Below are 21,537 nucleotides of genomic sequence, written 5' to 3' on the forward strand. Positions count from 1 at the left end.
AAACAAGTTGCCTAGTTATTTTAACACATACAAATGCATCAGTAGGTGTGTTTCCATTTGGTTTGCAAGACAGTTACAACGTACTATATACTAATTATATTTTTATATTTTGCACTGTAGTAAAAATGTAAATAAGGAATGAAATGCCCATTTCTTTTATTCTAAGTTACACTTCATTGAAAATTTATGTCTTTCTGCTGTCAGATACATCTTACACTGTGGTATATTGGAGTCATAGTTGTAGCTTGTAACCATTATTGGATGGTTACCATCTAGTATGATTGAAAACAGCACCAACATCAAAGCATCTTAGAATCTGTAATAGGTTCAAGTATGTTAAAGATACATAAAATAAAAATACTTAATAAAATGAACAAGAATTTTTAGAAAATGGGTACTTAGTAATTTAGTATTTGTTGGAGTGGATCTGGTGCCCAGAGCAAAAAGATGGAGGCTTTCATTATTGTTGCTGTTTGGTGTTGGGTTAAGGTGAAGAGTTAACTGAGGAAGGAATTAGTTCAAAAATATGTCTGAAACCAGGGAACTGGCTCACAGCCTACTCTTCTTTTCTCTTGCAACTCTTGCGAACAAATGGCTGTAACTTATTGTCTGTAGCTAGAGATGAAGCAAGAGGATAGAAAAAAACTGAAAATGAATGACTGTTCACTTGCAGTTACACAATGAGGTTGCTCTTACAATTACACTTTTGAATGTGATGCTTCTGCTTATGTCACAATCACATTATCAACAACATTTTGACTCCATGACCTAAATATTTTCTTTAAAATTGACGTTTATTTCTTTTGGCGCCTTTTTTTTTCTTCCTCTGGCCAACCAAGAACATAAAGTTCAATGAATTCCCAAGGTACTCTTCATTAGTTGGCTCATTATTACAGGACACCAACAGTGTTAGTCTTTCTTTGATTGCATTATATTTTCTGATACTACTTTTCCTCATCTTCTGAAATCATCAAATGAGATGATTTTTCTCCAAAAAGCAAGTTTAACCAAGATTCATGGTATATGATACCCTTAGTGTCTTGGTAACTTTTTCACAGTGCCCCTATGCCACAAGAGGTAACTAACAGCTCTGTTCAGTAATTAGTTCTAAGTCACTTACAGTGGTAGCTAACATGGTAACTGACAGATCCTGCTGTGTTTCCGCAAGATTTAAAATACCAGATATTTTAATACATTCCTGTATTCACTGTGGTATTATTCCTTTTGGGCCATAGGTTTTACACATGATATGCTGTTTTCTCTTTCAGAAGAATGTTTTCATTTAAGTAGTTTGCCTCAGTCATAAATACGGAATATGTTCATCGTTAAACAAAAAGTTAAAACATTAGTGCTGATATTTCTGTGAATCAGAAAAAATACAGAAGTAAGCAAAGTTATTTTTTAAAATGCACTCCTAGGCCTGGCTTAGATTCTGAGATGATTGCATCAATGGTGGCAGCTTAGTTTTTTAGATCTTTCTGAATTTCCACATAAAAATAGAACAACTACGTAGCAAAACCCAGACCCATGAAAACATTTGTAATAAAACTTGTGCATGAGGTATCTCCATGAATCCCCAAATATAAACAGATGAAAACTAACCAGAAAACCTACATATATCACTTTTAGTGCGTAAGAAAGTAGAAAGAAGCATTGGGATGCCTGGCTTGAGAATAGACACCTCTCAAGTACTTCAAAGGTGGTGAACTACCAGTTTGAAAGTGATTAAGTGTAATTATCCAATTTGAAGCTGGGAGAAATTTTTCCCACTGCATTAGATCTTCATAGAGGACCTGTGGGCTAAAGGGACTTGAGCTGGATTGCTCTATGAATAAACTCTCAAGACTGGCCTACCAGTGTTCCTTCCAAGGACCCTGCCGAGAAGTTCCTGGGAATGGAATCACAGTTGAGCAGGATAGAGGCAACAGAGACAGAGGAAAGAGAACCTCCAGATAAAAAGGATAGAGGAAAACAGAGCCAGAAAGTCCTAGAAAACAAGTCACTGTATTTTTTAAATGTTACATGAAAACAACAGAAGGAGGGAGCTTTATGAAGTTAGGAAAGTTTTTTTGAACGAAGTTATATTCTCAAACTTCAGGAAAATTAAATTCAGAAAAGGTCTTTCAGGAATATTTTTACTAATTTTGAGTTCTCATTAGTGTTCATATTGATCTGACATTTGGTGCCAAAGTTTTAATTTTTTAAAGAATTTGTGGAGGTTGTGTGAAACTTTTCTGAGCTATTGAAATCAAGTAAGTGAAAATAGTCTATGTCTTTTGAAAGATTTATTTTATTTTTCATATTTAAATTTATCTGAAATTGATATACAGTGTTAGGAGTCCAATTTCCATTCCTTGGCATATAGGTGATTATATTTGGATCATGTAGTGATTTTTTTCTTCCTTCCTCAACTAATTAATGGGACTACTGTATTATAAATCAAGTCACTTTATATTCATGGGTCTGTTTTTAAAATCTCTGTTCTTTTACTTTGATGTGTTTGCCTACACCTGCACCAGTACTGAATTTCAATTGCTATATTGTTGTGTTATAGTCTTTCTGAGTGTCTTGACTTTCTTGGCCTTTTGTTCAATGACAGATTTACAATATATATTAAAAGTATTGAGTTTATAAGGGGAATTTTATTGACTTCATTTTTATTTGGGAAAGAATTACAACATATGTTTATGATGGTCTTCCTCTCCTGAAGTCATATATTCAGGTCTTCTGTATTTTCTCTCAGTAAAGTTTTGTTATATTTTTAATAATAGACCCAGATTTATGCATACAGTTTTGGGATTTTTTTGGTAAATGGCATTTTAAAAATTACATTTTATAGGTGTTACTATTATATTGACATATAGTCAACATTATAAATTGATGATTGTGTCAATATTGCTAAATTTTTTTAATCTTATAATTTATCTGTAGGTACTTTGGGGTTTTCATATGAATAAACATATCTGGAAATTACAGTTTTGATACCTCTTTTATAATTTTTACAACTTGAATTTCTTTTCTGATCTCACTTAATACTTCTCATACATTGTCAAATAGAAGTGTTAATAGTAGAAATCTTTCTCTTGTTACTTGTCCTAAAAGCTTTATGTTGTCACCAATAAATATGATACTTGATGCAGTATCTTTTTTATATATATGCTTTATCAGGATAAAGATTTTTTTTTCCTCTGTAGCATTTTTTCATTTTTATGTTTGTTGTCTGTGTTCCTTTTCTCCTTATTTGTCAGTCTTGCTGGAGATTTGTCAGTTTTACTAGGAATTTTTAGCTTTAGTTATTTTCATTTTATGTTTTGTTTTGTATTCATCATTTTATTTTTGTTCATCAGTCTTTAATTATTTTACTTAGGGTTTATTGTGATGTTCTTTAATCTTAAGTGTTTATTATCTTTTAAACCTAGGAGATTTTTCTAGTTGTCTTTCTGTTGCTGATTTCTCATGTAATTCCACTGTAGCTAGAGAATGTGATTCAGTATACCACTTCCTTGTTACGAACTTGAACAAAATGCATATTGACCAATTAATTGGCAGGTGTATTTGCTGTATTTCTCTTCATTAGATCCTATTTGTTAATCTTGGAGTCTGTTATCTTCTTTACCCACATATTTACCCATTATTATTCACATATTATCATTTATTCCTTCCTTTAGATCTATAGTCCATCGTATGCTCTATTTCTTTAATTATCTTATAAATTCTTATGTTTAATGTGCGATAAATCAAACAACTGGAAGTTGCTATAGATCATTCTAATGTCTTTTGTTTCTGCTGATTTTCCCTTATGGTATCTTGTTTCCTTGTGTGTGTGTTAAGTTACCATTTTATAAAAGTTTCTTAGAACTATTTGGGAATTTTTGAAGACTAGGTGGAAGGACATTTTTCCCAAGGGGAGTTGATTTGCATTTGCTTTTGCTGATGCCTAAGGAACTATCAGTCCAGGACCACTTAAAAATAAAATGTTAGCTTAGGTTGCAGTCCACAATAGGTATTATGAATTCAGACTGGTTTATAGCTATAGATTCTCAGAAGAGCTTTCCTGTAGCTCTTTCTGTGTAACGTCAAAATCATGACATTCAAGAGCCTTCTTTACTAAGGGGTTGTTACCTTATGTTATGATGTATGCTTTTAAAAGCTTTATGAGAGGGGCGCCTGTGTGGCTCAGTGAGTTAAAGCCTCTGCCTTCAGCTTAGGTCATGATCCTGGGGTCCTGCGATCAAGCCCCGCATTGGGTTCTCTGCTCAGCGGGGAGCCTCCTTCCTTCTCTCTCTCTGCCTGCCTCTCTACCTACTTGTGATCTCTGTCAAATAAATAAATAAAATCTTTTCTTAAAAAGGTTTATGAGATGGTCTTTTAACAGCTTTTCTACCTTGGACAAATTCCCCTTTGGGGATTTTAAACTTGTGGCTTCTCTGTACTCCAGCTTTTGCTTTGTTTTGTGGTGCTGAATTTCCTTCTCTCCCTCCTTTCCAACCTCCCAGGCTCAACAATTCATTTAAAAATAAAAATGTAATTACTGTGTTAATTTTCAGTGATATTTTGTTCATAGTGTATCTGCATTTAAGAATAATGCCTGGTATGCGTAGTAAATGTTGATTGGCTGAATAAGGATTTCAGGGAGCATTTTTCAGTTGGTTTTGAGTGGAGCATTTTGGTTTTTGTTTATAGTATACCCTAGTACCAGAAACATATATCTTGATCATTTTGTAGGTCTCAGCTAAAATTTCACTTTTTAAGGAAGCATTTCCTGCTTCTCTTACATATTCTTATTGTTCATTGTAATTTGGAGGGGGAATCTAATGTTATTTCTGCTTTTTATCATCATCCATAACAGAAAAACTTTGATAGTTTTTTTCTATCCCTTCACTACCCTTCCTTTTCTTCTCTTATACCTCTGTTTTTCCTTCCCTCCTTTTCTTTCTGCCTCCTTCACTTCCCTTTCCTTTTCTTCCCTTCCCTTTCTTCAGTGTCATTTTTTTCTACTTGCAGAGCTTTTTAAGTCTTTTGTTATGTGTAATCTAGGCAGAATTATTTAAAGTCATTAAATTTTTATTTAAGGAATTTCACATGTTGTGGTTCCTTCCACAGCACAGCCTGTCACCTTGTTTCCTCCAAAGTTTGAGTCATAAACTTCGATATAGCCCTTTCAAAAAGAACTTTTGCTTAACCCAAAATTGTCATGCCCATTTGTCCACAGTTCTTTTAGTTGGGCTTCTTTGATCTCTATTTGAATATGGACATATTGATGACATACTTCAGAAATTTCCAACTTGTAATCTTTGGGATCCAGTTTTATCAAGCAGTTTGTTTTAGGGCCACTTTTATGGTCAGAGTTCTGTCCATTTCAGACACCCTGAATATATGTGTCTGGATGTTCAGATTGTATTCACTCCTAAACTATTTCACACCCTAGAATAATACAGATCTTTGGGATAGACCAGTTCCTAATATGAAAAAAAAATGACTAGTTAGATCTTGTATAGTATCTCTGTCAAGTAATTCTTTCCTACAGATTTAACAAATAGTTCTGTGCATAAAGCACACCTCATATTTACTCCATGAAGCGTTTTCAAGAATATGGGTCTACAGGATAAAGACTCATCAGGACACACTTTTAATTAAGAAACATTTTTGTATTGCATTTCTGATGGTTATGAATTCTCTTATGTATGTCTGAAAAAGTTTATTTCATCTTCAATTTTGAAAGTTGTTTTTGCTCGGTGTGGAATTCAAGATTGATAGGATTTTTTGTTTTTAGTGTTTTAAAGGTTTTGCTTTACTATCTTCCAACTTAGATAATTTCTGACCTAAAATATGTCATTCTTATCTTTAATCCTCTTCACATAATGTAACTTTTTCTCTCTGGCTACTATTAAGATTTTCTTACCGATTTTACACACACTTTTTTTTTCTTTAAGATTTGTTTATTTGAGAGCAAGAGCAGGAATGGCAGGGAGGGGCAAAGGCGAGGCTCCCACTGCAGGGCTTGATACAGAGAGAGACCCTGACATCTTGACCTGAGCTGAAGGCAGACGCTGAACCTGCTAAGCCACCCAAGCGCCCTGGTTTTTACACATCTTGATAATGACATATCTTGGTAAAATTTTCTTCATGACTCTTGTGTTTGATTTAGTGAGCCCCTTGAATTTGTGTTCAGAGTTTTTATCAAATTTGGGGATTTTTTAATCCATTATTTCTTGAAATATTTATTCTATCCCTGTTCTCCTTTGTGGATTCACTTCAAGTTGTCCCACAGCTTACTGATGTCTTAAATTCTTTTCTTTCCTCTGTGTTTTATTTTGAATAGTTTTTATTGCTGTTTTCAAGTTTCGTAATTTTTTCTTTATCATGGCAGTTTTATTATAACTTACAAACAAAATATAGTTATAATAACTGTTTTCGTGTTACTGCCTATCAGTTCTACCATCTGTGTCTTTTCTGGTTTATGTTGATTGTTGGGTTTTTTCCTTTGCCATTATATGTTTTATTTTACTAGTAACTTGTTTGGATGCCAGTCCTTGGAAATTTTATCTTTTCAGTGCTATGTATTTGTTTTTTGGTTAATATTCTTGAGCTTTCTTGGGAACAAAATTTAGTTATTTAGAAGCGTTTGAACCCTTTGAGCCTTCTTTTTTTCCTTTCAAATTTCTAATGCACGGAACCCCAGTAGCCTTTAGTCTAGGGCTAACTTTTCCCAACTACTAAGACTGTACTCTTCTGAGTACTCTACATAGTGAATTACATTTTAATACTCTGACTTGTGGGAACAGCCCTGTGTGAATCCTGGAGATTATTTCCACTGTCTTTTCCCATCCTCTGGTAGTTTGCTTTGTTTTTTTGTTTTTGTTTTTATTTTTTAAAGATTTTATTTATTTGTCAGAGGGAGAGAGAAAGAGAGCACAAGCAGGGGGAGCGGCAGGCAGAGGGAGAAGCAAGTTCCTTGCTGAGCAAGGAGCCCGATGTGGAACTCCATCCCAGGACCCTGGGATCATGACCTGAGTGGAACGCAGATGATTAACTGACTGAGCCACCCAGGCATCCGTGGTGATTTGCTTTGTGCATATGTGGATCAGTACTTAGCTGAAGACTCAAGAGGGACATTGTTCAGATCTCCGTAACTCTTTCTCTTTGCAGTGCTCTTCTGTCTGGTATTCTAGACTTTTTACTCTAGCTGCCTTGGCCTACCTAGATCTGAACTGCACTTCCTTGATTCGCAGAGTTTTCTGGGTTCCACCAGGGCTTCCTCTCCCTGCAATGCAGCCCAGAAACTCCCCTAGTGTGTAAGCAAGGGCACTTGCGGGCTTGCATCAATTCTCTCTCTCTCAGGGATTACTGTCTTGACCTGCCTTATGTCCTATGTCTGAAAACTGTTGGTTCATGTATTGTGTCCTTTCTTATAGTTGTTTCAGGTGAGGAAGGAGGGAAAGTTGCTCCTACTATTCCATCTTCATTGGAAGTACAAATCATAATTCATTTTTTAAAAAATTATATTTTAGTTGAGAAATCATTTCTGATAAAGAGAACAAGCTTTTGTGCCAATATTCAGTTAAGGCTTGAATACTTACTGATGCGTAAGATGCTGTGTGGTGTGTAATACACAGAAATATTATTAGACTTCTTAACACTTAGTCATTTGGAAAGACATATAAGAGTACAGGTCAGCAAGTATATTACAATTCATATATGTAGTCTTCATAGCTGTGATTCTCCTTAACCTAAAGCAAACAATTACACGATTTCCCTTGAATTCCTTCCCCAAGGTTTCCTAGAATCTAATAGACCTGTAAATAAAGTAGTCATTTATCTTCTCAGCTGAGGTAGTAATTTTACTAGTATTCCTGTAAAATATGTGTCCTGTAGCATAAAATACTAAGTCATCTCTTTTATGTTTAACCTGGCTCAGTAAATTAGACAGCATAGTACATAATGCTAAAAAAAAAGGGGGGGAGGGGGGATATTTTTTCAAGAATAAAAAGAAAATGAAGATCTTTCTTATTTAGGGCCAGAAATGTCAAGAGAGATTTCTTGGGACATAGGAAGTTTTAAACCTCTTTTTTCTCTAGTGGGGTAAAGGCAATGTAATAAACCTGAAAGAATGATTGTTAGAGTAACAATTTTGAGATACTATACTTCAGTTTCTACCTATATTACTTTGGAGTCTTTGTTAGTTAAAGTCTTTGACACTCTCCATATTTAAAAGTGAGATCTTTAAAAAATGACTGGTTTCCTTGTAGAAGCATTTCAGTTAACAAATACAGTATAGAAGGATGAAAATAGCAAATCATCCTTAGAGCATCATAGTAATCGATGCTGCAAGCAGTATCCATGGATGACTGCCATAATAGTAGGCAAAACTTTAAGGTCAAACAAACATGTGCATGCTCTCAAAGAACATATTTCAAAGCATTAATTGTTTTAATGGGAAAGTAGGAGTTCATAGTGGAAAAACTGGTGGATGTACCAGCTTAATGAAGATCAAGGTTAATATCACCTGTAATAAAACATACTATGATGATATGCACTCCTGGATATGTCCATCATGTAGAATGCACTTGAGAAGGACATATTACCTCTGTAGTGAAGTGGCTTTCAAAGTGCATAACCTCTCTCTAGTCATGAGAAAACATAAGACCCACTCACATGGCAGGACACTATGGTATAGTTGCATCAGTATAACTAATGACATCATGTTGTGAAAGGCAAGGAAAAACGGGTAAAGTTCCAGGTTGGAGAAGACTGAGGAAACATAAAACTAAAAGTAATGTGGATCCTAGAATAAAAAAAATAAAAAAGACATTCATGGAAAAACTGATGAAATCTGTATAAAGTTGTTTAGTTAACAGCTAATTTCTTAGTTTTGGTACTTGTACTATGGTGATATAAAATGTTGCCACTAGGGGAAAGTGGAGCATATGGGAACTTGGTACTATTTTTCAAGTCTAAAATAATTTCCAAATAAGTTTTTAAAACATAGTGACAGTGTTTGGGGACAGAGCTTATTACCATATAATTAAATTAGTCTTTCTGTTGGCTAAGTACCTCCTTTTGATAGTGTGTGAAGTTCATTTCTCTTGAGCAATTTCAGTTTTTCACAGAAAATACATAGTTTCAAGGAGAGGACAGAGAAGTGGTTCTTAATATTTTTCAGTGGTAGCATTCTGTAAGCATGTTAAGGAAAGAAAGAGGAGGATTGAACTTACAGTTAAAAGTACATGTCTTCATCCTTCAGTTTTCAGGTCCATGCCTCACCCTTTACCTGCACTTTGGCTAAGTACCAAGATTTAGAGCCTGTCCACTTGGATTTTTTCTGGTATCTTATTGGAGGCACAAGGGCTGGGTATTCTCCATGATAACTGTGATAGGAAAACATCTTTGATCTATCTGGAGCCTGTAGACCCTACTCTTCCATGCCTCAATTTGAGGTAGAAGTAATCATCTTACAGAGGTTTTGTTGTGATTAAGTGAGGTTTTATATATATGTGCGTATGTATATATGTACCTGTGTAACATGTACACATGCATGTATACACATATATACACCTACACAGTGCTTTGAACTGTACTTACTCGTGCTTAGTTGTAGCAGGCTCACTGTATTAGACTATTCAGGCAGTGCACTGTTTTGGCTAACTCCCAAGGAGTACGTATTCCCATGGACTACAGTGCAACCCAGTGGCTCTAAGTAGTATAATTCTGCTAGTGGGATTTTGTGATACAAAAGAGACATGTCTTGTCTCCTCGTATTAAACCATAAGTCTGAAATGCTCTCAAAACAGCTTTTTTAGAAAAAGGCAGTCTAACTTGAAAAAAAAAATTAGGGAAATGGAAAAAACATTTTTTAATATCCCAGTTCTTATCTGCTACTTCTCACAGCATTCTAACCACTGAAGGTTTCTGGCAGTCTTCTAGATATTTTGGAAGTGGTTGTCTGTTGTCAGTGGTTGTCAGAAAAGGCATAAAACAATTTTATTCATATGTTTCAGAAATGTAAAGTTTAACATTAACTTTCAACATAATTCCATTAGTTTTAAAAATAACTGTTGTGTCATAAAATTTTTACCCTGTGCTGTAAGCAATTCATTGGTCAGTTCGTGTCAAGTATCACTCAAATAATGGCAGTAAAATGAGTACACATTCATGTAATGGGCCTGCTGTGTAAGGCAGTGAGTGTTCCAGGTCCTAAGGAGACAAAGAGACACAATTTTCTGTTTTTATGGAGCTGATATGTTAGAGCATAGAAATGAATAAAATTAACTAAATAGAATAAATAAAATATACTATAAATTATATGTTGATAATATTGTGGAGAAACAATTGAAAAAGGAGATAGAAAGTGTCTAAGGAGTTGGGGAAAAGGGTAGCATAATTTTCAATAGGAAAGAAGGGTAGTCCTCACTGAGATGACTAAGTAACAGAAGTTGGGTGGGTTAAGAAGCTCAGATACATATCTAGGGGAATAACATTTCTGGAGGAAAGAAGTACAAAGGCCTGGGATAGAAGTGGGAAAGTAGTGTGGCAGGAAGACAGAGAAAGGGAAATGGTAGGAGATTTAAGATAAGGGTAAATGAATTAATGCTTTTGTGTTTTCACCTCTGTTCCCTTTGATCTGTAATGTTCTTTTATTTCTGAGCATCAAGTGGATAAAGTATGTAAGAGTAGAAAAGTGATTATCTAACACATAGTAGATGCCTACTGAATGTTTATTGAATTAATTTATATGGCAAGATGTTTAGAAATATTTTAAAGGTCCTGTGTTCCCTTGCTAAAGGAATACTTTGCATTTTTAACTGCTTCATATAACATAATTTTTCTGATACTCCTCTATATTTAGTTTACAATTTCAGAGTATTTGCTACCTTCAGTAATATTTGTTATTGAATAGATGTTATCTTTAAATAACTTAAGCATCTATTTTTATTAGCCCTAGTGTTCATAATAGGATCTGGTTTTCTCTGAATCAGTAATTCACTTATATTATACAACAAAGATTCACATTTTTATAAAAGTGAATAAATCATACTTAAGTCCTGGGTTTAGGTTGATTTCTTTAAAGGTCTTTACATTTTTCTCTTTATCATTTAGTTTGTTTCAAGTTATTTTAATTGAGGGGGTCCTTATTTGTTTTTATCAGAATGGAACATGTTTAAGAAATTCTATTTTTTTAAATTTATTGAGACTTGTTTTGTGGCCTAATGTATGTAATCTATTCTGGAGAATGTTCCATGTGCTCTTGAAAAGAATGTGTACTCTGCTGTTTTAGGATGGAATGATCTCGGTCATTTCCTCCCAAGGAATATACTTACAGCAGAAGGTATCCCTGGTTTTCAAAAAGTTCACTGGTCCACTTTTAAGAATTTAAATACATCTATGTAGTTTAGCTGTCATTCTGCTGGTTGATGGTGTTAATATATATGAGAGTCTAAGATTTAATGTCGAGTGCTTAGGAGAACAAGAAAAAGTATACAAGGAGTGGATAGGCAAAGTATTTTAACATACTGTCTTAGATGGTTTCATGATCGCCAGGTAAGCCCTATCCTTTCATTTTCTGAAAAACTGTTCAAGTTTATAGAAAACTTTGCCCCCGTCCTTTTTTTGATTCATGCTTTCAATCAGTCTGAGAGATGATTCTGGGGTTGGGAATAATGAAGATGTGAACAGGGAGTCATAATGTTGAAACTGGATGTTCAGATCTTTATAGCATGATTTCCTTATTTTTCAAAGAGCAGAAGAATCCCATCGTTTATCATGTTCTGGTTGGACTCCTTTCTTATCGTTTGCTGGAGTTTGAACTTCAGAGCTATGGTGTCAACCCTGCTGTAGTATCTCAGGGGAGCTCCTAGTGTGGGGCTGGTGTCATGGCTCACCCTCCAACCTTTCCTTCTTCACTTCAGCCTCCAGCTCTGAGCTTTCCAATCCCCAGAGTAGCAAATGTTGAAAGAAGTTGCACAGGTAAGTATGTGGGTGGGGGGGAAATGGTACTGTCATCAGTATTTTGAGGGTGGATGTTGGGCCATTTACCAGTGAGTCATTTTGTTAGCTTAAAAATACAATGTTTTTGTAAATTATTTTTCTCATATAACTATCATAAATTATTAAATATAAGAGTCTAGTGTCCTAAGAAATAATTTTACTTTTTTATTAGATGTGAAACAGAAACCCTTAAACTGAATAAGCCATTAATATGATAATACAAAGGAAGGTTATTAGATTTTTTTTTTTTTTTTTTTAACCAACTTCATGTTTTTCCACAGTGTGTGGCAGGACCAGAAAATTTGTTTTCAGAAAAGAAGCTAAGAAAAAATGTTGGGGAAGGTGTAAATTCATGGACTTAAAATTTTGCTACATGTAACTTGGTCTCAGAATGGGGCAAATTTTAGTTTCCTTCCACTAGCTTTAGACATGCTGTTCTTCTGTTTCTCAAGATTTTAGGCAAATGGCTGTATTTTTAAAATCTGCAGGAATAGAAACTTCAGGTGTCTTTTTCTGTGAGGTCTAGACAGGAAGACTGGAACATTTCTACCATCTTGGGGTTTTGAGATTAACAAAAATGAGTGCAGGAGCAGTGAAGGCATTATGTCTGCTGCAGAAGTTCAGCAAAGATTTGTTAGATGAATAAGGTCACCAGAGTTTGTGTGTGTGTGTGTGTGTGTGAAATTCTAACACTCCAGGCATTTTTCTCTTTGTCTGGATTTTACTGGAAGTCATGATCTAACATTACAGATTTTTCCGTCTTAATATATAGTTATTTGAAATAATTTTGTAGCAGTGTAGCCCTAGGTCTGTACTACTTTGCCTACTAATTAATACTGTTCTTTTAGGCTCTTGCTTCTCAGAAAGTCTTCAAAATTGTTTCTTTCATTCTCCCAGACTGATCCTGTATAATTCTTATTCAAATAATTTCTACATTCTTTTGCACATAACAAGACATTCAAAATTATATCCAGGGAAAGGAGACTTAATACGGCCTATGATTGCTAACATTTCTTCAGAGAAAGTGTGTCACACTCAAAGAGATTGGAACACTGACTGGCACTTTAGGTCCTAAAAATAGAGAATCCTCAGCAATTTACCTCCCTTGTTCTTCCCTTAAATTCTAGAATTGCTTTTGTTTTGTTGTTTTTGTTTTAAATTTACTAAGAGCCTTGTAGAAATACATAGTCCCTTGACAAAGCAGACCCTACATCCAGTTTCTTCTGGATTTCCCTTTCTCCCTTCCTCCTTACTAGACTGATCCTTTCTCTTAAGGTTTAAGATTGGTTTAAGATACTATATTCATTCTCATTTAAGAGTTTCCCTTATGCTTACAGGATTTGTTTTGTATCCTAAACATGCAGATCTTCTGTTGTTGTATGTCCTTTTACTTGTACATGATAGATTTGTATTCTAATATTTAAGGATGAAGATCTGTTTTTTAAATTTTTATGAACTATTATGTGATTTCTCAACTCTAATAACTTAGTGCCCATAAGGCATACCAATTATAATTCGTTCTTTAGTTGGTATATAATTGTGTATTTTCTTCTGTGGATTAGCACATTTTGAGTTATTAGAGTTTTGTTTTAGGATAATGTATTTTTTAAAGCTTACATGTTGGTGGTTCAATTTTGAATCTGTATAAGGCATATGGATACAGGTAATGTTAAGATTCTGGAAAATCACAAAATCTGTTTCTTCAAGTTGAGGCATACAGAACATATTCTCCCTAGATCAAAGTCAAACTGATAGGGGCATTTATAGACTCTTAGTAACACTTTTTAGAGAATTTGTTGATTTTGGGGTGCATTTTAAGAGATGGTGTGCATGGTTTGGGGGAATATCTGAGTTAAGCAGCTTCAGACAACAGATTTTAGTAGATGGTTTTTGAATTACGAAGAGTGATGTGTTATTTTTTTCTTCTTTGCTTGCCCTCTCCATTTTTTTCTTGAATATGTGCTACCCTGGTCGTCTTGTTGTTGAATGAGACCTCTTATAAAATATCTCTGTAATCCCTGGAAAGAACTCTGTGCCAGAATATTTACCTGGCAAAATAATGATTATGGATATGTTCGTATAAGCCCCTAGTTTTTTGCTGAATCCAGAGACATGTGCTTCTGTGCTTCTACCTGTTAACTGCCTTTTCAGTATTCATTAATGCTTTCATTATTTGTTTATTGGGCATTCTGCGTTTGAAGTGAAGTGAAGTGAAGTGAATTGTTTTTATTTATATGCTCTTGGTTCAAGTTGATGAATTTAGAAATTCTACCTCTAAAATTTTATATAAACCTTCACTTTTCTTAGATCCCCCATAAGCAGATTCATAAACTTCATTATGTATTTGCCATATGATAAATATCAAGCCACAGTATTCTGAACTGGTGGGACTTCATAAGAAATATGTTTTTTAGATGAGAAGAGAAACATCTTTTGTTCTTTTTCTAAAGATATTCAGATACTGAGTTCTTTGTTTTTTGAGAAGCTAGATATTTTTTTTTCCAGTGTATGTATCCTTTCCTCCTTTACTTAGGCCCATTTCTTTTTTTTTTTTTTTTTATTGTTTTGCAGGAATGAAGTAAAATAAGGATTATTTATGGTAGTTGTGAAATGGGTTTGGTAGCTTAGAATCCCGTTACCAAAAAATACTTCTAAAACAAAAATTCCTTGGGTTATAAATACTTCTAGGCTGTCATCTATAATATTTGATAAACGAATGTTCTGGTTTCACAGAGTTTGAGCAGTATCTCAGTGAGATTTGACCTGCCACTTTTCTCTGTAATGGGTAGTAATAAAAATACCAGATTATCTTCAGATATTATGGCTTTGCATGATTGGTTTCAAATGTTGGTTGATTGCATCTTGATGAAGCTGGTAAATATTAATGGTAATTGACTGATTTTTATTAGTTTCTGCTTACTTTGTAGACAGCAGAGAACTTGTGTGTATGTGAAGTGTTTGCTGATAGTGAATGTGGAATTGGGAGGGAAAGGCAAGGAAGAAGTCACATTCTTTATTCAGCTATCAGAGTGAGTTAGTAAAAATCTCCATTAGGGAAACTGTAAGAAAGGAACAGTCTGTTCACTTCCCGTCTAGGGCACCATATGACTTATTTTGGCACATTTTATCCTTTATAATACAAGGTAGGAGCAAATTCTGTTGCTAGAAAAAGTCTTCATACTTTAAAGTTGTGAAAAAGTGGATTTTATGGTGGGGCACATGAATCAGTGTGTTAACAGTAAAACCCCTGGCTGCATTAGAGAAGAGAATCCACAAGAAGTTGTTGCCAGTAGGAATTTGTTCTTATTTGAACTCTAATAGATGTATTCTACACATTCAAAGCTATAATGTCTATTTTAGTGGTTTATAAGGAAACTTAGAGATTTTATAATCCTAATTCCTTGAAGGATTAAATTTTGTTCACTGTATTTAGAAAGTACTTAAAAATATTAGTTGATTTGGAATATGGAAACTAATTACTTTTTAATCGTTGTAATAGTATTCTTTTAAGCATTATTTTATCTTAATAAATGGAACTTTCTCTAAAATAGGTACAGTCAGTTTGGTAGTGAGTGGCTTTTGTTTCCTGTACCTCTAGTCAGTTCATTTTCATTTTCCTGCTAAAGAGATTGTTTTGACTTGCACAAAATTTGATTGTAACATCCTCTATATTTGTTGTTCACTGCAAAATAAGCACCCTTCCCTTTTTTACCCTTACTCCTTTTTGCCTTGTGAAGCTTACAGTTTGGGGAGAATATACACATTAAAATATTAGTTGAATGTGTGAGAGTGTACTGTAGTAGTTACAAAGGGGGAGTTGTAGCAGATTGCCTGGATTCATATCCATCTCTGTCACTTATCAGATAATGGAACCTTGGGCACATCAGATATATGACCTTAGGCGTGTTATCCAACTTCCCCATTTCTCATCTGAAAATGAGGACTACACAAATAAATACTTGAGGATTACCTAAATCAATACATTTTGAAGAATTTAGGGTATATTGCCTGGCACATAGTAAGTGGTCAATGAAAGTTATTTTTTGTCATTGTATGATTGTAGTTTTGGTAAAGCATTTTCAGTGACTGTGAATCAGGAGCCCTAACTTAGTGGGAAAGTTTCAAATGGGAGAAAGGACATTCTAAATAGAGGTATCAGCATGTACAAAAGCCCTGAGGTGGGAAAGATCTTGTGTTGGTGTGGCAGCAGTTTAGTGGTGACAGGGGACCTGTGGAGAGAGTTAAGGTCAGAGAATTTACACAGGACCTCGTAAGCCTTAATATTATTATAGGAAGGTGTTGAGGCATTTCAGTCAGTAGCACTACAGCAATTAAATTTTTACTTTAAAAACTCACTTTGGCTAATGTGGTAGAGTCGATTTGAAGGGAATAAGAATTGGGTTAATAAATAAAGATCTGTTTGAAGGATATTGGAGATGATTGTGCTAGGAAAGATGGATAATGTTGATAAATATTTAAAGTCAGTCTAGTCAGCTTGAGGTTTAATTGTTGAAGATCATAGAAGGTACAGATGGCATTTTGCAGAGATTAACATGAATAGGAGTAACTCTGAATAACTCAAATTAAGCTGAGGCATAAGTTTTGTTTGGGATTTTTGAGATATTTACTGCCAAACAGTCACATTAAGGTCATGATCTCAGAAATCTTCGTCTGTATCCTCTAGGTAGGAGAAATTAACAAGAGATGAGAACAAGAGAGTGAGTCAGTGTAGCGGTTATTAGCATGGCACCATAATAACTAGTTAGTCAAGGAAGTCTAACTTAGTTCATCACCTAGGTTTTTGTACCTGCTTTTCCTGCCTATACTGTTTCCCTCTTAATCTGGCATTGAAGTCTAGGCCTACTTTTCCTTATCACCTATCACCATTCTTCTAGACTTCCTAGTCTTGTTACTTGGGCTTTTTCTCACTTCTAAGAACTTGTGCATGCTGTCACTTATTCCACAAGTTTGCTTCCATCTCCCACCCCACGTACTTCAACTTTAAAATTTTTTAAATCTTTTTTAATCAAGTCTTTGTTCAGACATTAGTTTTTTTATAATACCATCTTATAGTCAATTTCCCTCAGACACAGATATTCCCTTATTTGTGTTCCTAAAGTACCTGTGCAGATTTTCATATTGTAATTGTTTATTTGCAGATACGTTTCTCAGCTAGACTGTGACATTGTTCAAGACTTGGAACTGTTACTTATTCAGCTTTTGTATTCACTATCATATTTTTTTTTAAAGATTTTATTTATTTGAGAAAGAGAAAGAGCATGGGGGGATGCAGGGGGAGAGGGAGAAGCAGGCTCCCCACTGAGCAGGACACACTACCCTCACCCCACTACCCTCCCCCCGCCACCGCCCAACATGGGGCTCCATCCCAGGACCCTGGGACCACGACCTGAGTTGAAGGCAGATGCTTAACTGGTTGAGCTGACGTGCCCCACATTATCACAATTTTTGGCATAATTCATATAGTATTTCCTTAGCGTGTTCATTGAAATGTGAAAGCAGACCAGTCAGGAGACTAAAACAAACTAGTTCAGATATTAAACTAAGATGATGGTAGGAAGAATGGCAAAAACAGATGTGAAAGCCATTTTGAAGAAAGGATAGAACTTGGATGTACAGAACAAAGCAAGAGAAAGTAACTTGGAAAATCAGTTTTAAATATTAACTGATTTAGTTTATTAATTGTACTTCTCAGGTAGAATGTTTAGGGGTACTTTAAAATTTGCTGCTAGAACCTTGAGTTACACCTGGAGATAGATTTTGAAACCAACCTACATTTGTTTGCTATCAGGAAAAGGACCACTCTGCCATGGATGTGTTTCTGTCCCTGGGAATAGGATTCCATGCCTGGGCCAGCATTTGCCAGCAGTATAGACAATAAATGATTTCAGAGTAAGTTCCTCTCTAGAGGCCTTGCTGAAGGAAATAATGTGTAAGATTAAATATCATCCTGCCTTGGATATGATATGAGTCTATTTTTTACCCTTCCCTATGTGTTTTTTTTCTGTATATGTATATACACATATAACACATATATTTTCAAGTTTTCATTTATAAAGTGTCCTACTTTTGTTTCCCTGACTTTTTATAAAGCTCCAGGCTTTGCTTTTCATTCCTTCTGTTCTTTAATTGTCATCCGTCCCACCTGGAGCCTCTTTACTAATCTTTGAAGTTACTCATTTAGATCATCATAAATTTGGGGTTTTGCAAATTCTTTTTTGGTGATTATTCTGATTTACTGCATTTGAGCTTGAAGTACTGTACCTTAGGAATTCATTGCTAGTCCAAATTAAATTATGAAGAAGTATATTGGAAAATCCATCCAACTTGGTGCTTCCATTCTGCCTATCACTTTAATCCCCCTCTCTCTACTACTACATTTTGAGACCAAGTCTTTTGTGGGATTGAGGGGTGGCATTTGGGGGGTTTAGACTGATAGAAAGGATTAATGTAAGCTAACCTGTGTATATGCTTTCTGATTAGAGTTTGTAGAATCAAAGGAAAGATAAAATGTCTTTATTAAATGTTTTAGATCTGTGTTCAAAAAAAGCTTAAGAATCTGCTTTTGTGTATACATATGTCATATCATATTCTTTCTTGGTAAAATCTCACTTTTTACTTCTCCATTGTTATAACATCAGGTATAAAAGTCAAGAGAGGAGGTGTCAGTTAACAAAATAGATGTAAGCCCTTGCTGTGTTTGCTTGAAAAAAGCTGACAAATTACATATACCAAAGATTCTATGGTATATATAATATAAAATGTAGTATGATTTTATTTGAAAATTTTTTAAATTTTCGTTTACCAAATTGACTTCACTATATTTGATATTACCAGTAATTTCAATATACTGTTGATATATCCTCTTAGACATTGATAAAAATTGATTTCTAGATTCCTTTGATTCCTACTTACTCTCTTCTAGGAGATAATGTGAAGGCCTTACCCTTTGGTATCATCCATTCATCCATCCATTAGTGTGAGGTCTTTCTCAAAATAGATCCTTTTCTAACCATGTCTCACCACTTCTGCCACTACCACTGTAGTCTCAGCGACTGTCCTTTCTCACCACCTGCTTTTCCCTTCACTCTTGCTTCCTCTTTTGTCCATTAGTTATAGAATAACTGCAATGGTTAAAAAATAAGATAGCTGCCAAATTATGCTCCTGAAACTATCCCCAAGCCCTTTTGACTTCTAGCTCACATAGAATAAAATCCAAAGTTCCTTAGGGCCTGCAAGGCACAACATGGTTTGGGACCACCAGTATCTCTGACTTCAGTTTCTCCCATTCTCTCTTAAGTTCCTACTGCTTGAGTCACAGCACTAAGGATCTTGATGTTGCCTGTCTGTCGAATGCTCTTCCCACGGGTCTTTGCCTAGTTGGTTCCCTTACTTCTCTGCCTGATTGTTATCTTCATAGTTTCATCTTTCATGGCTAGTCTAAAATGCTTTTCTTACCCTATTGCATCATTCTGTGTGAAATAAAGCACAGGCCCTTAAAAATGGAATAAACTAGCTTTTGTAAGAAACTTCCTATGTTCTGTCCTTTCCTTTTCTCTTTCCTTCCTTTCCTTTTCTTTTTTCCTGTTTTCCTTTTTATTCCTTTTTTGCCCTGGATCAGATAATTCTTTGTTTCATCTTAGAACCCATTCCTGGACTTGTGTTGCATTTGGAGCATAGAATATTAACACTTTTAACTTTTTTTTTTTTTTTTTTTTGCTGAAGTCACATAAGAATAATTAGTATTTTCGCTGATATGTAATTTCTGTGTTGAAGTGCACAAAACAAAAATGAAATTCTGAATATTTGTGTTTTCTCCTTCTCTCCCCTCCCTCCTTTCCTCCCTCCCTCTCGTTCTCTCTCTCTCTCACTCTCTCACAGACATACACAGAGCAGTGAGTGTAGGAAAATCTTGTATTAATGAACAAACATTTCTGCCTTCCTTTGAGACATTACTTATGTTTAGTTTTACTTTCAAACAGTGAAGCCTCTTATACAATATTAGCATGAAATTTTTTATTCAATATACTTAATTTCAGTTTTGGAATTCTAGGAGTCAATAATTGGTTTTGATGATAAATGTTATACCAGAATTGTCAAACGAAGAGTTTGCTTTGTATGCATTAAGTTGATTTATGTGTGTATGATTTGAAGAGAGGTAACCATGAGATTCTCTTGAAATTTTACTGAATTTTCTAGGTAACATGCCATTTCCCCATGTTTATCCTTTCTTAGAATTCAGTAATAATGGTCCTTTAAAGAGAATTAAATGTATCCTTAACTTTTTCAAAATAAACTTTTAAAATCTCATCTGTGAAGAGTCTTAATTTGTAGACTAAGGTGCTTTTTTTCACTGTTACTTTTCTGCAATAAAACTCCCTAAAAAAACACTTCTTTTTCCTGTTAAGGGATACTTATGGGTTTGGTGGATAGGCATATAGGATTCTACTCTCTGAAATTACATTCAGAATTACAGAAGAATTTTTATGAGATTTACCAGGGAGTCTACTACTAAAAAAGATTAAGTATATTCTAACAAAATAATAAACCCTTTAAAAATAACTTTCTTTATTTCAGACCTAATGAGATTAATAGCCCCAAAGCGTACAGCAAAACAGTGTCTAAGCTGTCATCAGACCATTGCTGATATTTAACTTAAAAACTTTCTCTCAGACCTCAAAAGGATGAAAGGTTAAATATTTGTTCTTAAGAACTTAATAGGGACCTTAAGATATAACAGCAGTTATTAAATAGCCTGATGCTTTCAACAAACTTGCATGTCAAATTTGGTCATTAAAGACTGTAGCTTATCAGTTCACCATGTCTACCGATAAACAGTAGTAACTACACTGTCTTATTTTGAAATGAGAAATAAAAGGAATTGTTTATTTCTTAGTGATAATTGAAGAAAATACCCTTATTCACAATGAGTGTATAAGTCAGATGTCAAATTTGATGTTTTTCCCCCAAATTTTTGTGCAAAGATATAGTCACCATGTATTCAAGTCTTTACAGATGTCTTCCATCATGACATTTCACTTTACTTTGGACTACAAAGTGCCATTGTTGGGAGACACATTGCCCATAAATAACATAGTCAGTTGATAGTTTTGGAAACTTTATTAAGAGGTCATCCTAAGGAAGAAAATTAGCGTGGGCTGCCTCCCTGGCTGAATTAGTAGAACATGCATTTTTGATCTCAGGGTCGTGAGTTTGAGCCTCACATTGGGTGAAGAGATTGCCTAAATAAAAGAAGCATTAAGACCATTTTCTAGTATTGCCTTAAAAAAAAATTAGTATAGATTTAGTAATTATTTGCATTGGTGTGGGCTCAAAATTATTAGTGTCAGATGTGGGAAAGATTGAAAAGCAAAAGAGTAATAAGCAGGTTACATAATAGAAATCATAAATTTACATCAAGATGATAAACATCACTGTTACTAGTGGGTACTTGTGGCTTGAGATAAAGTTTCTAGTCTGCCATTATATGTTGACTCAAAAAGTGCTGTATCTCAATAAACTTCGATTGTCAGT

At 34.6% G+C, this 21,537-nt stretch overlaps 1 protein-coding gene and 1 non-coding gene across 2 annotated transcripts in view; one reads left to right on the forward strand and one right to left on the reverse strand.

Annotated features, from left to right (window-relative positions):
- CNOT2 (CCR4-NOT transcription complex subunit 2) overlaps positions 1 to 21,537 on the forward strand; it is a 121,382-nt gene that overhangs the window by 53,180 nt on the left and 46,665 nt on the right. The gene's annotated exons all lie outside the window — the stretch shown is intronic.
- LOC125108127 (small nucleolar RNA SNORA18) lies at positions 5,502 to 5,633 on the reverse strand. Its single transcript, XR_007129807.1, has one exon. It is a non-coding gene; the product is annotated as a small nucleolar RNA SNORA18 (small nucleolar RNA).

Source organism: Lutra lutra, chromosome 8 (genome assembly GCF_902655055.1).
Source record: "Lutra lutra chromosome 8, mLutLut1.2, whole genome shotgun sequence".
Taxonomy (NCBI): domain Eukaryota; kingdom Metazoa; phylum Chordata; class Mammalia; order Carnivora; family Mustelidae; genus Lutra; species Lutra lutra.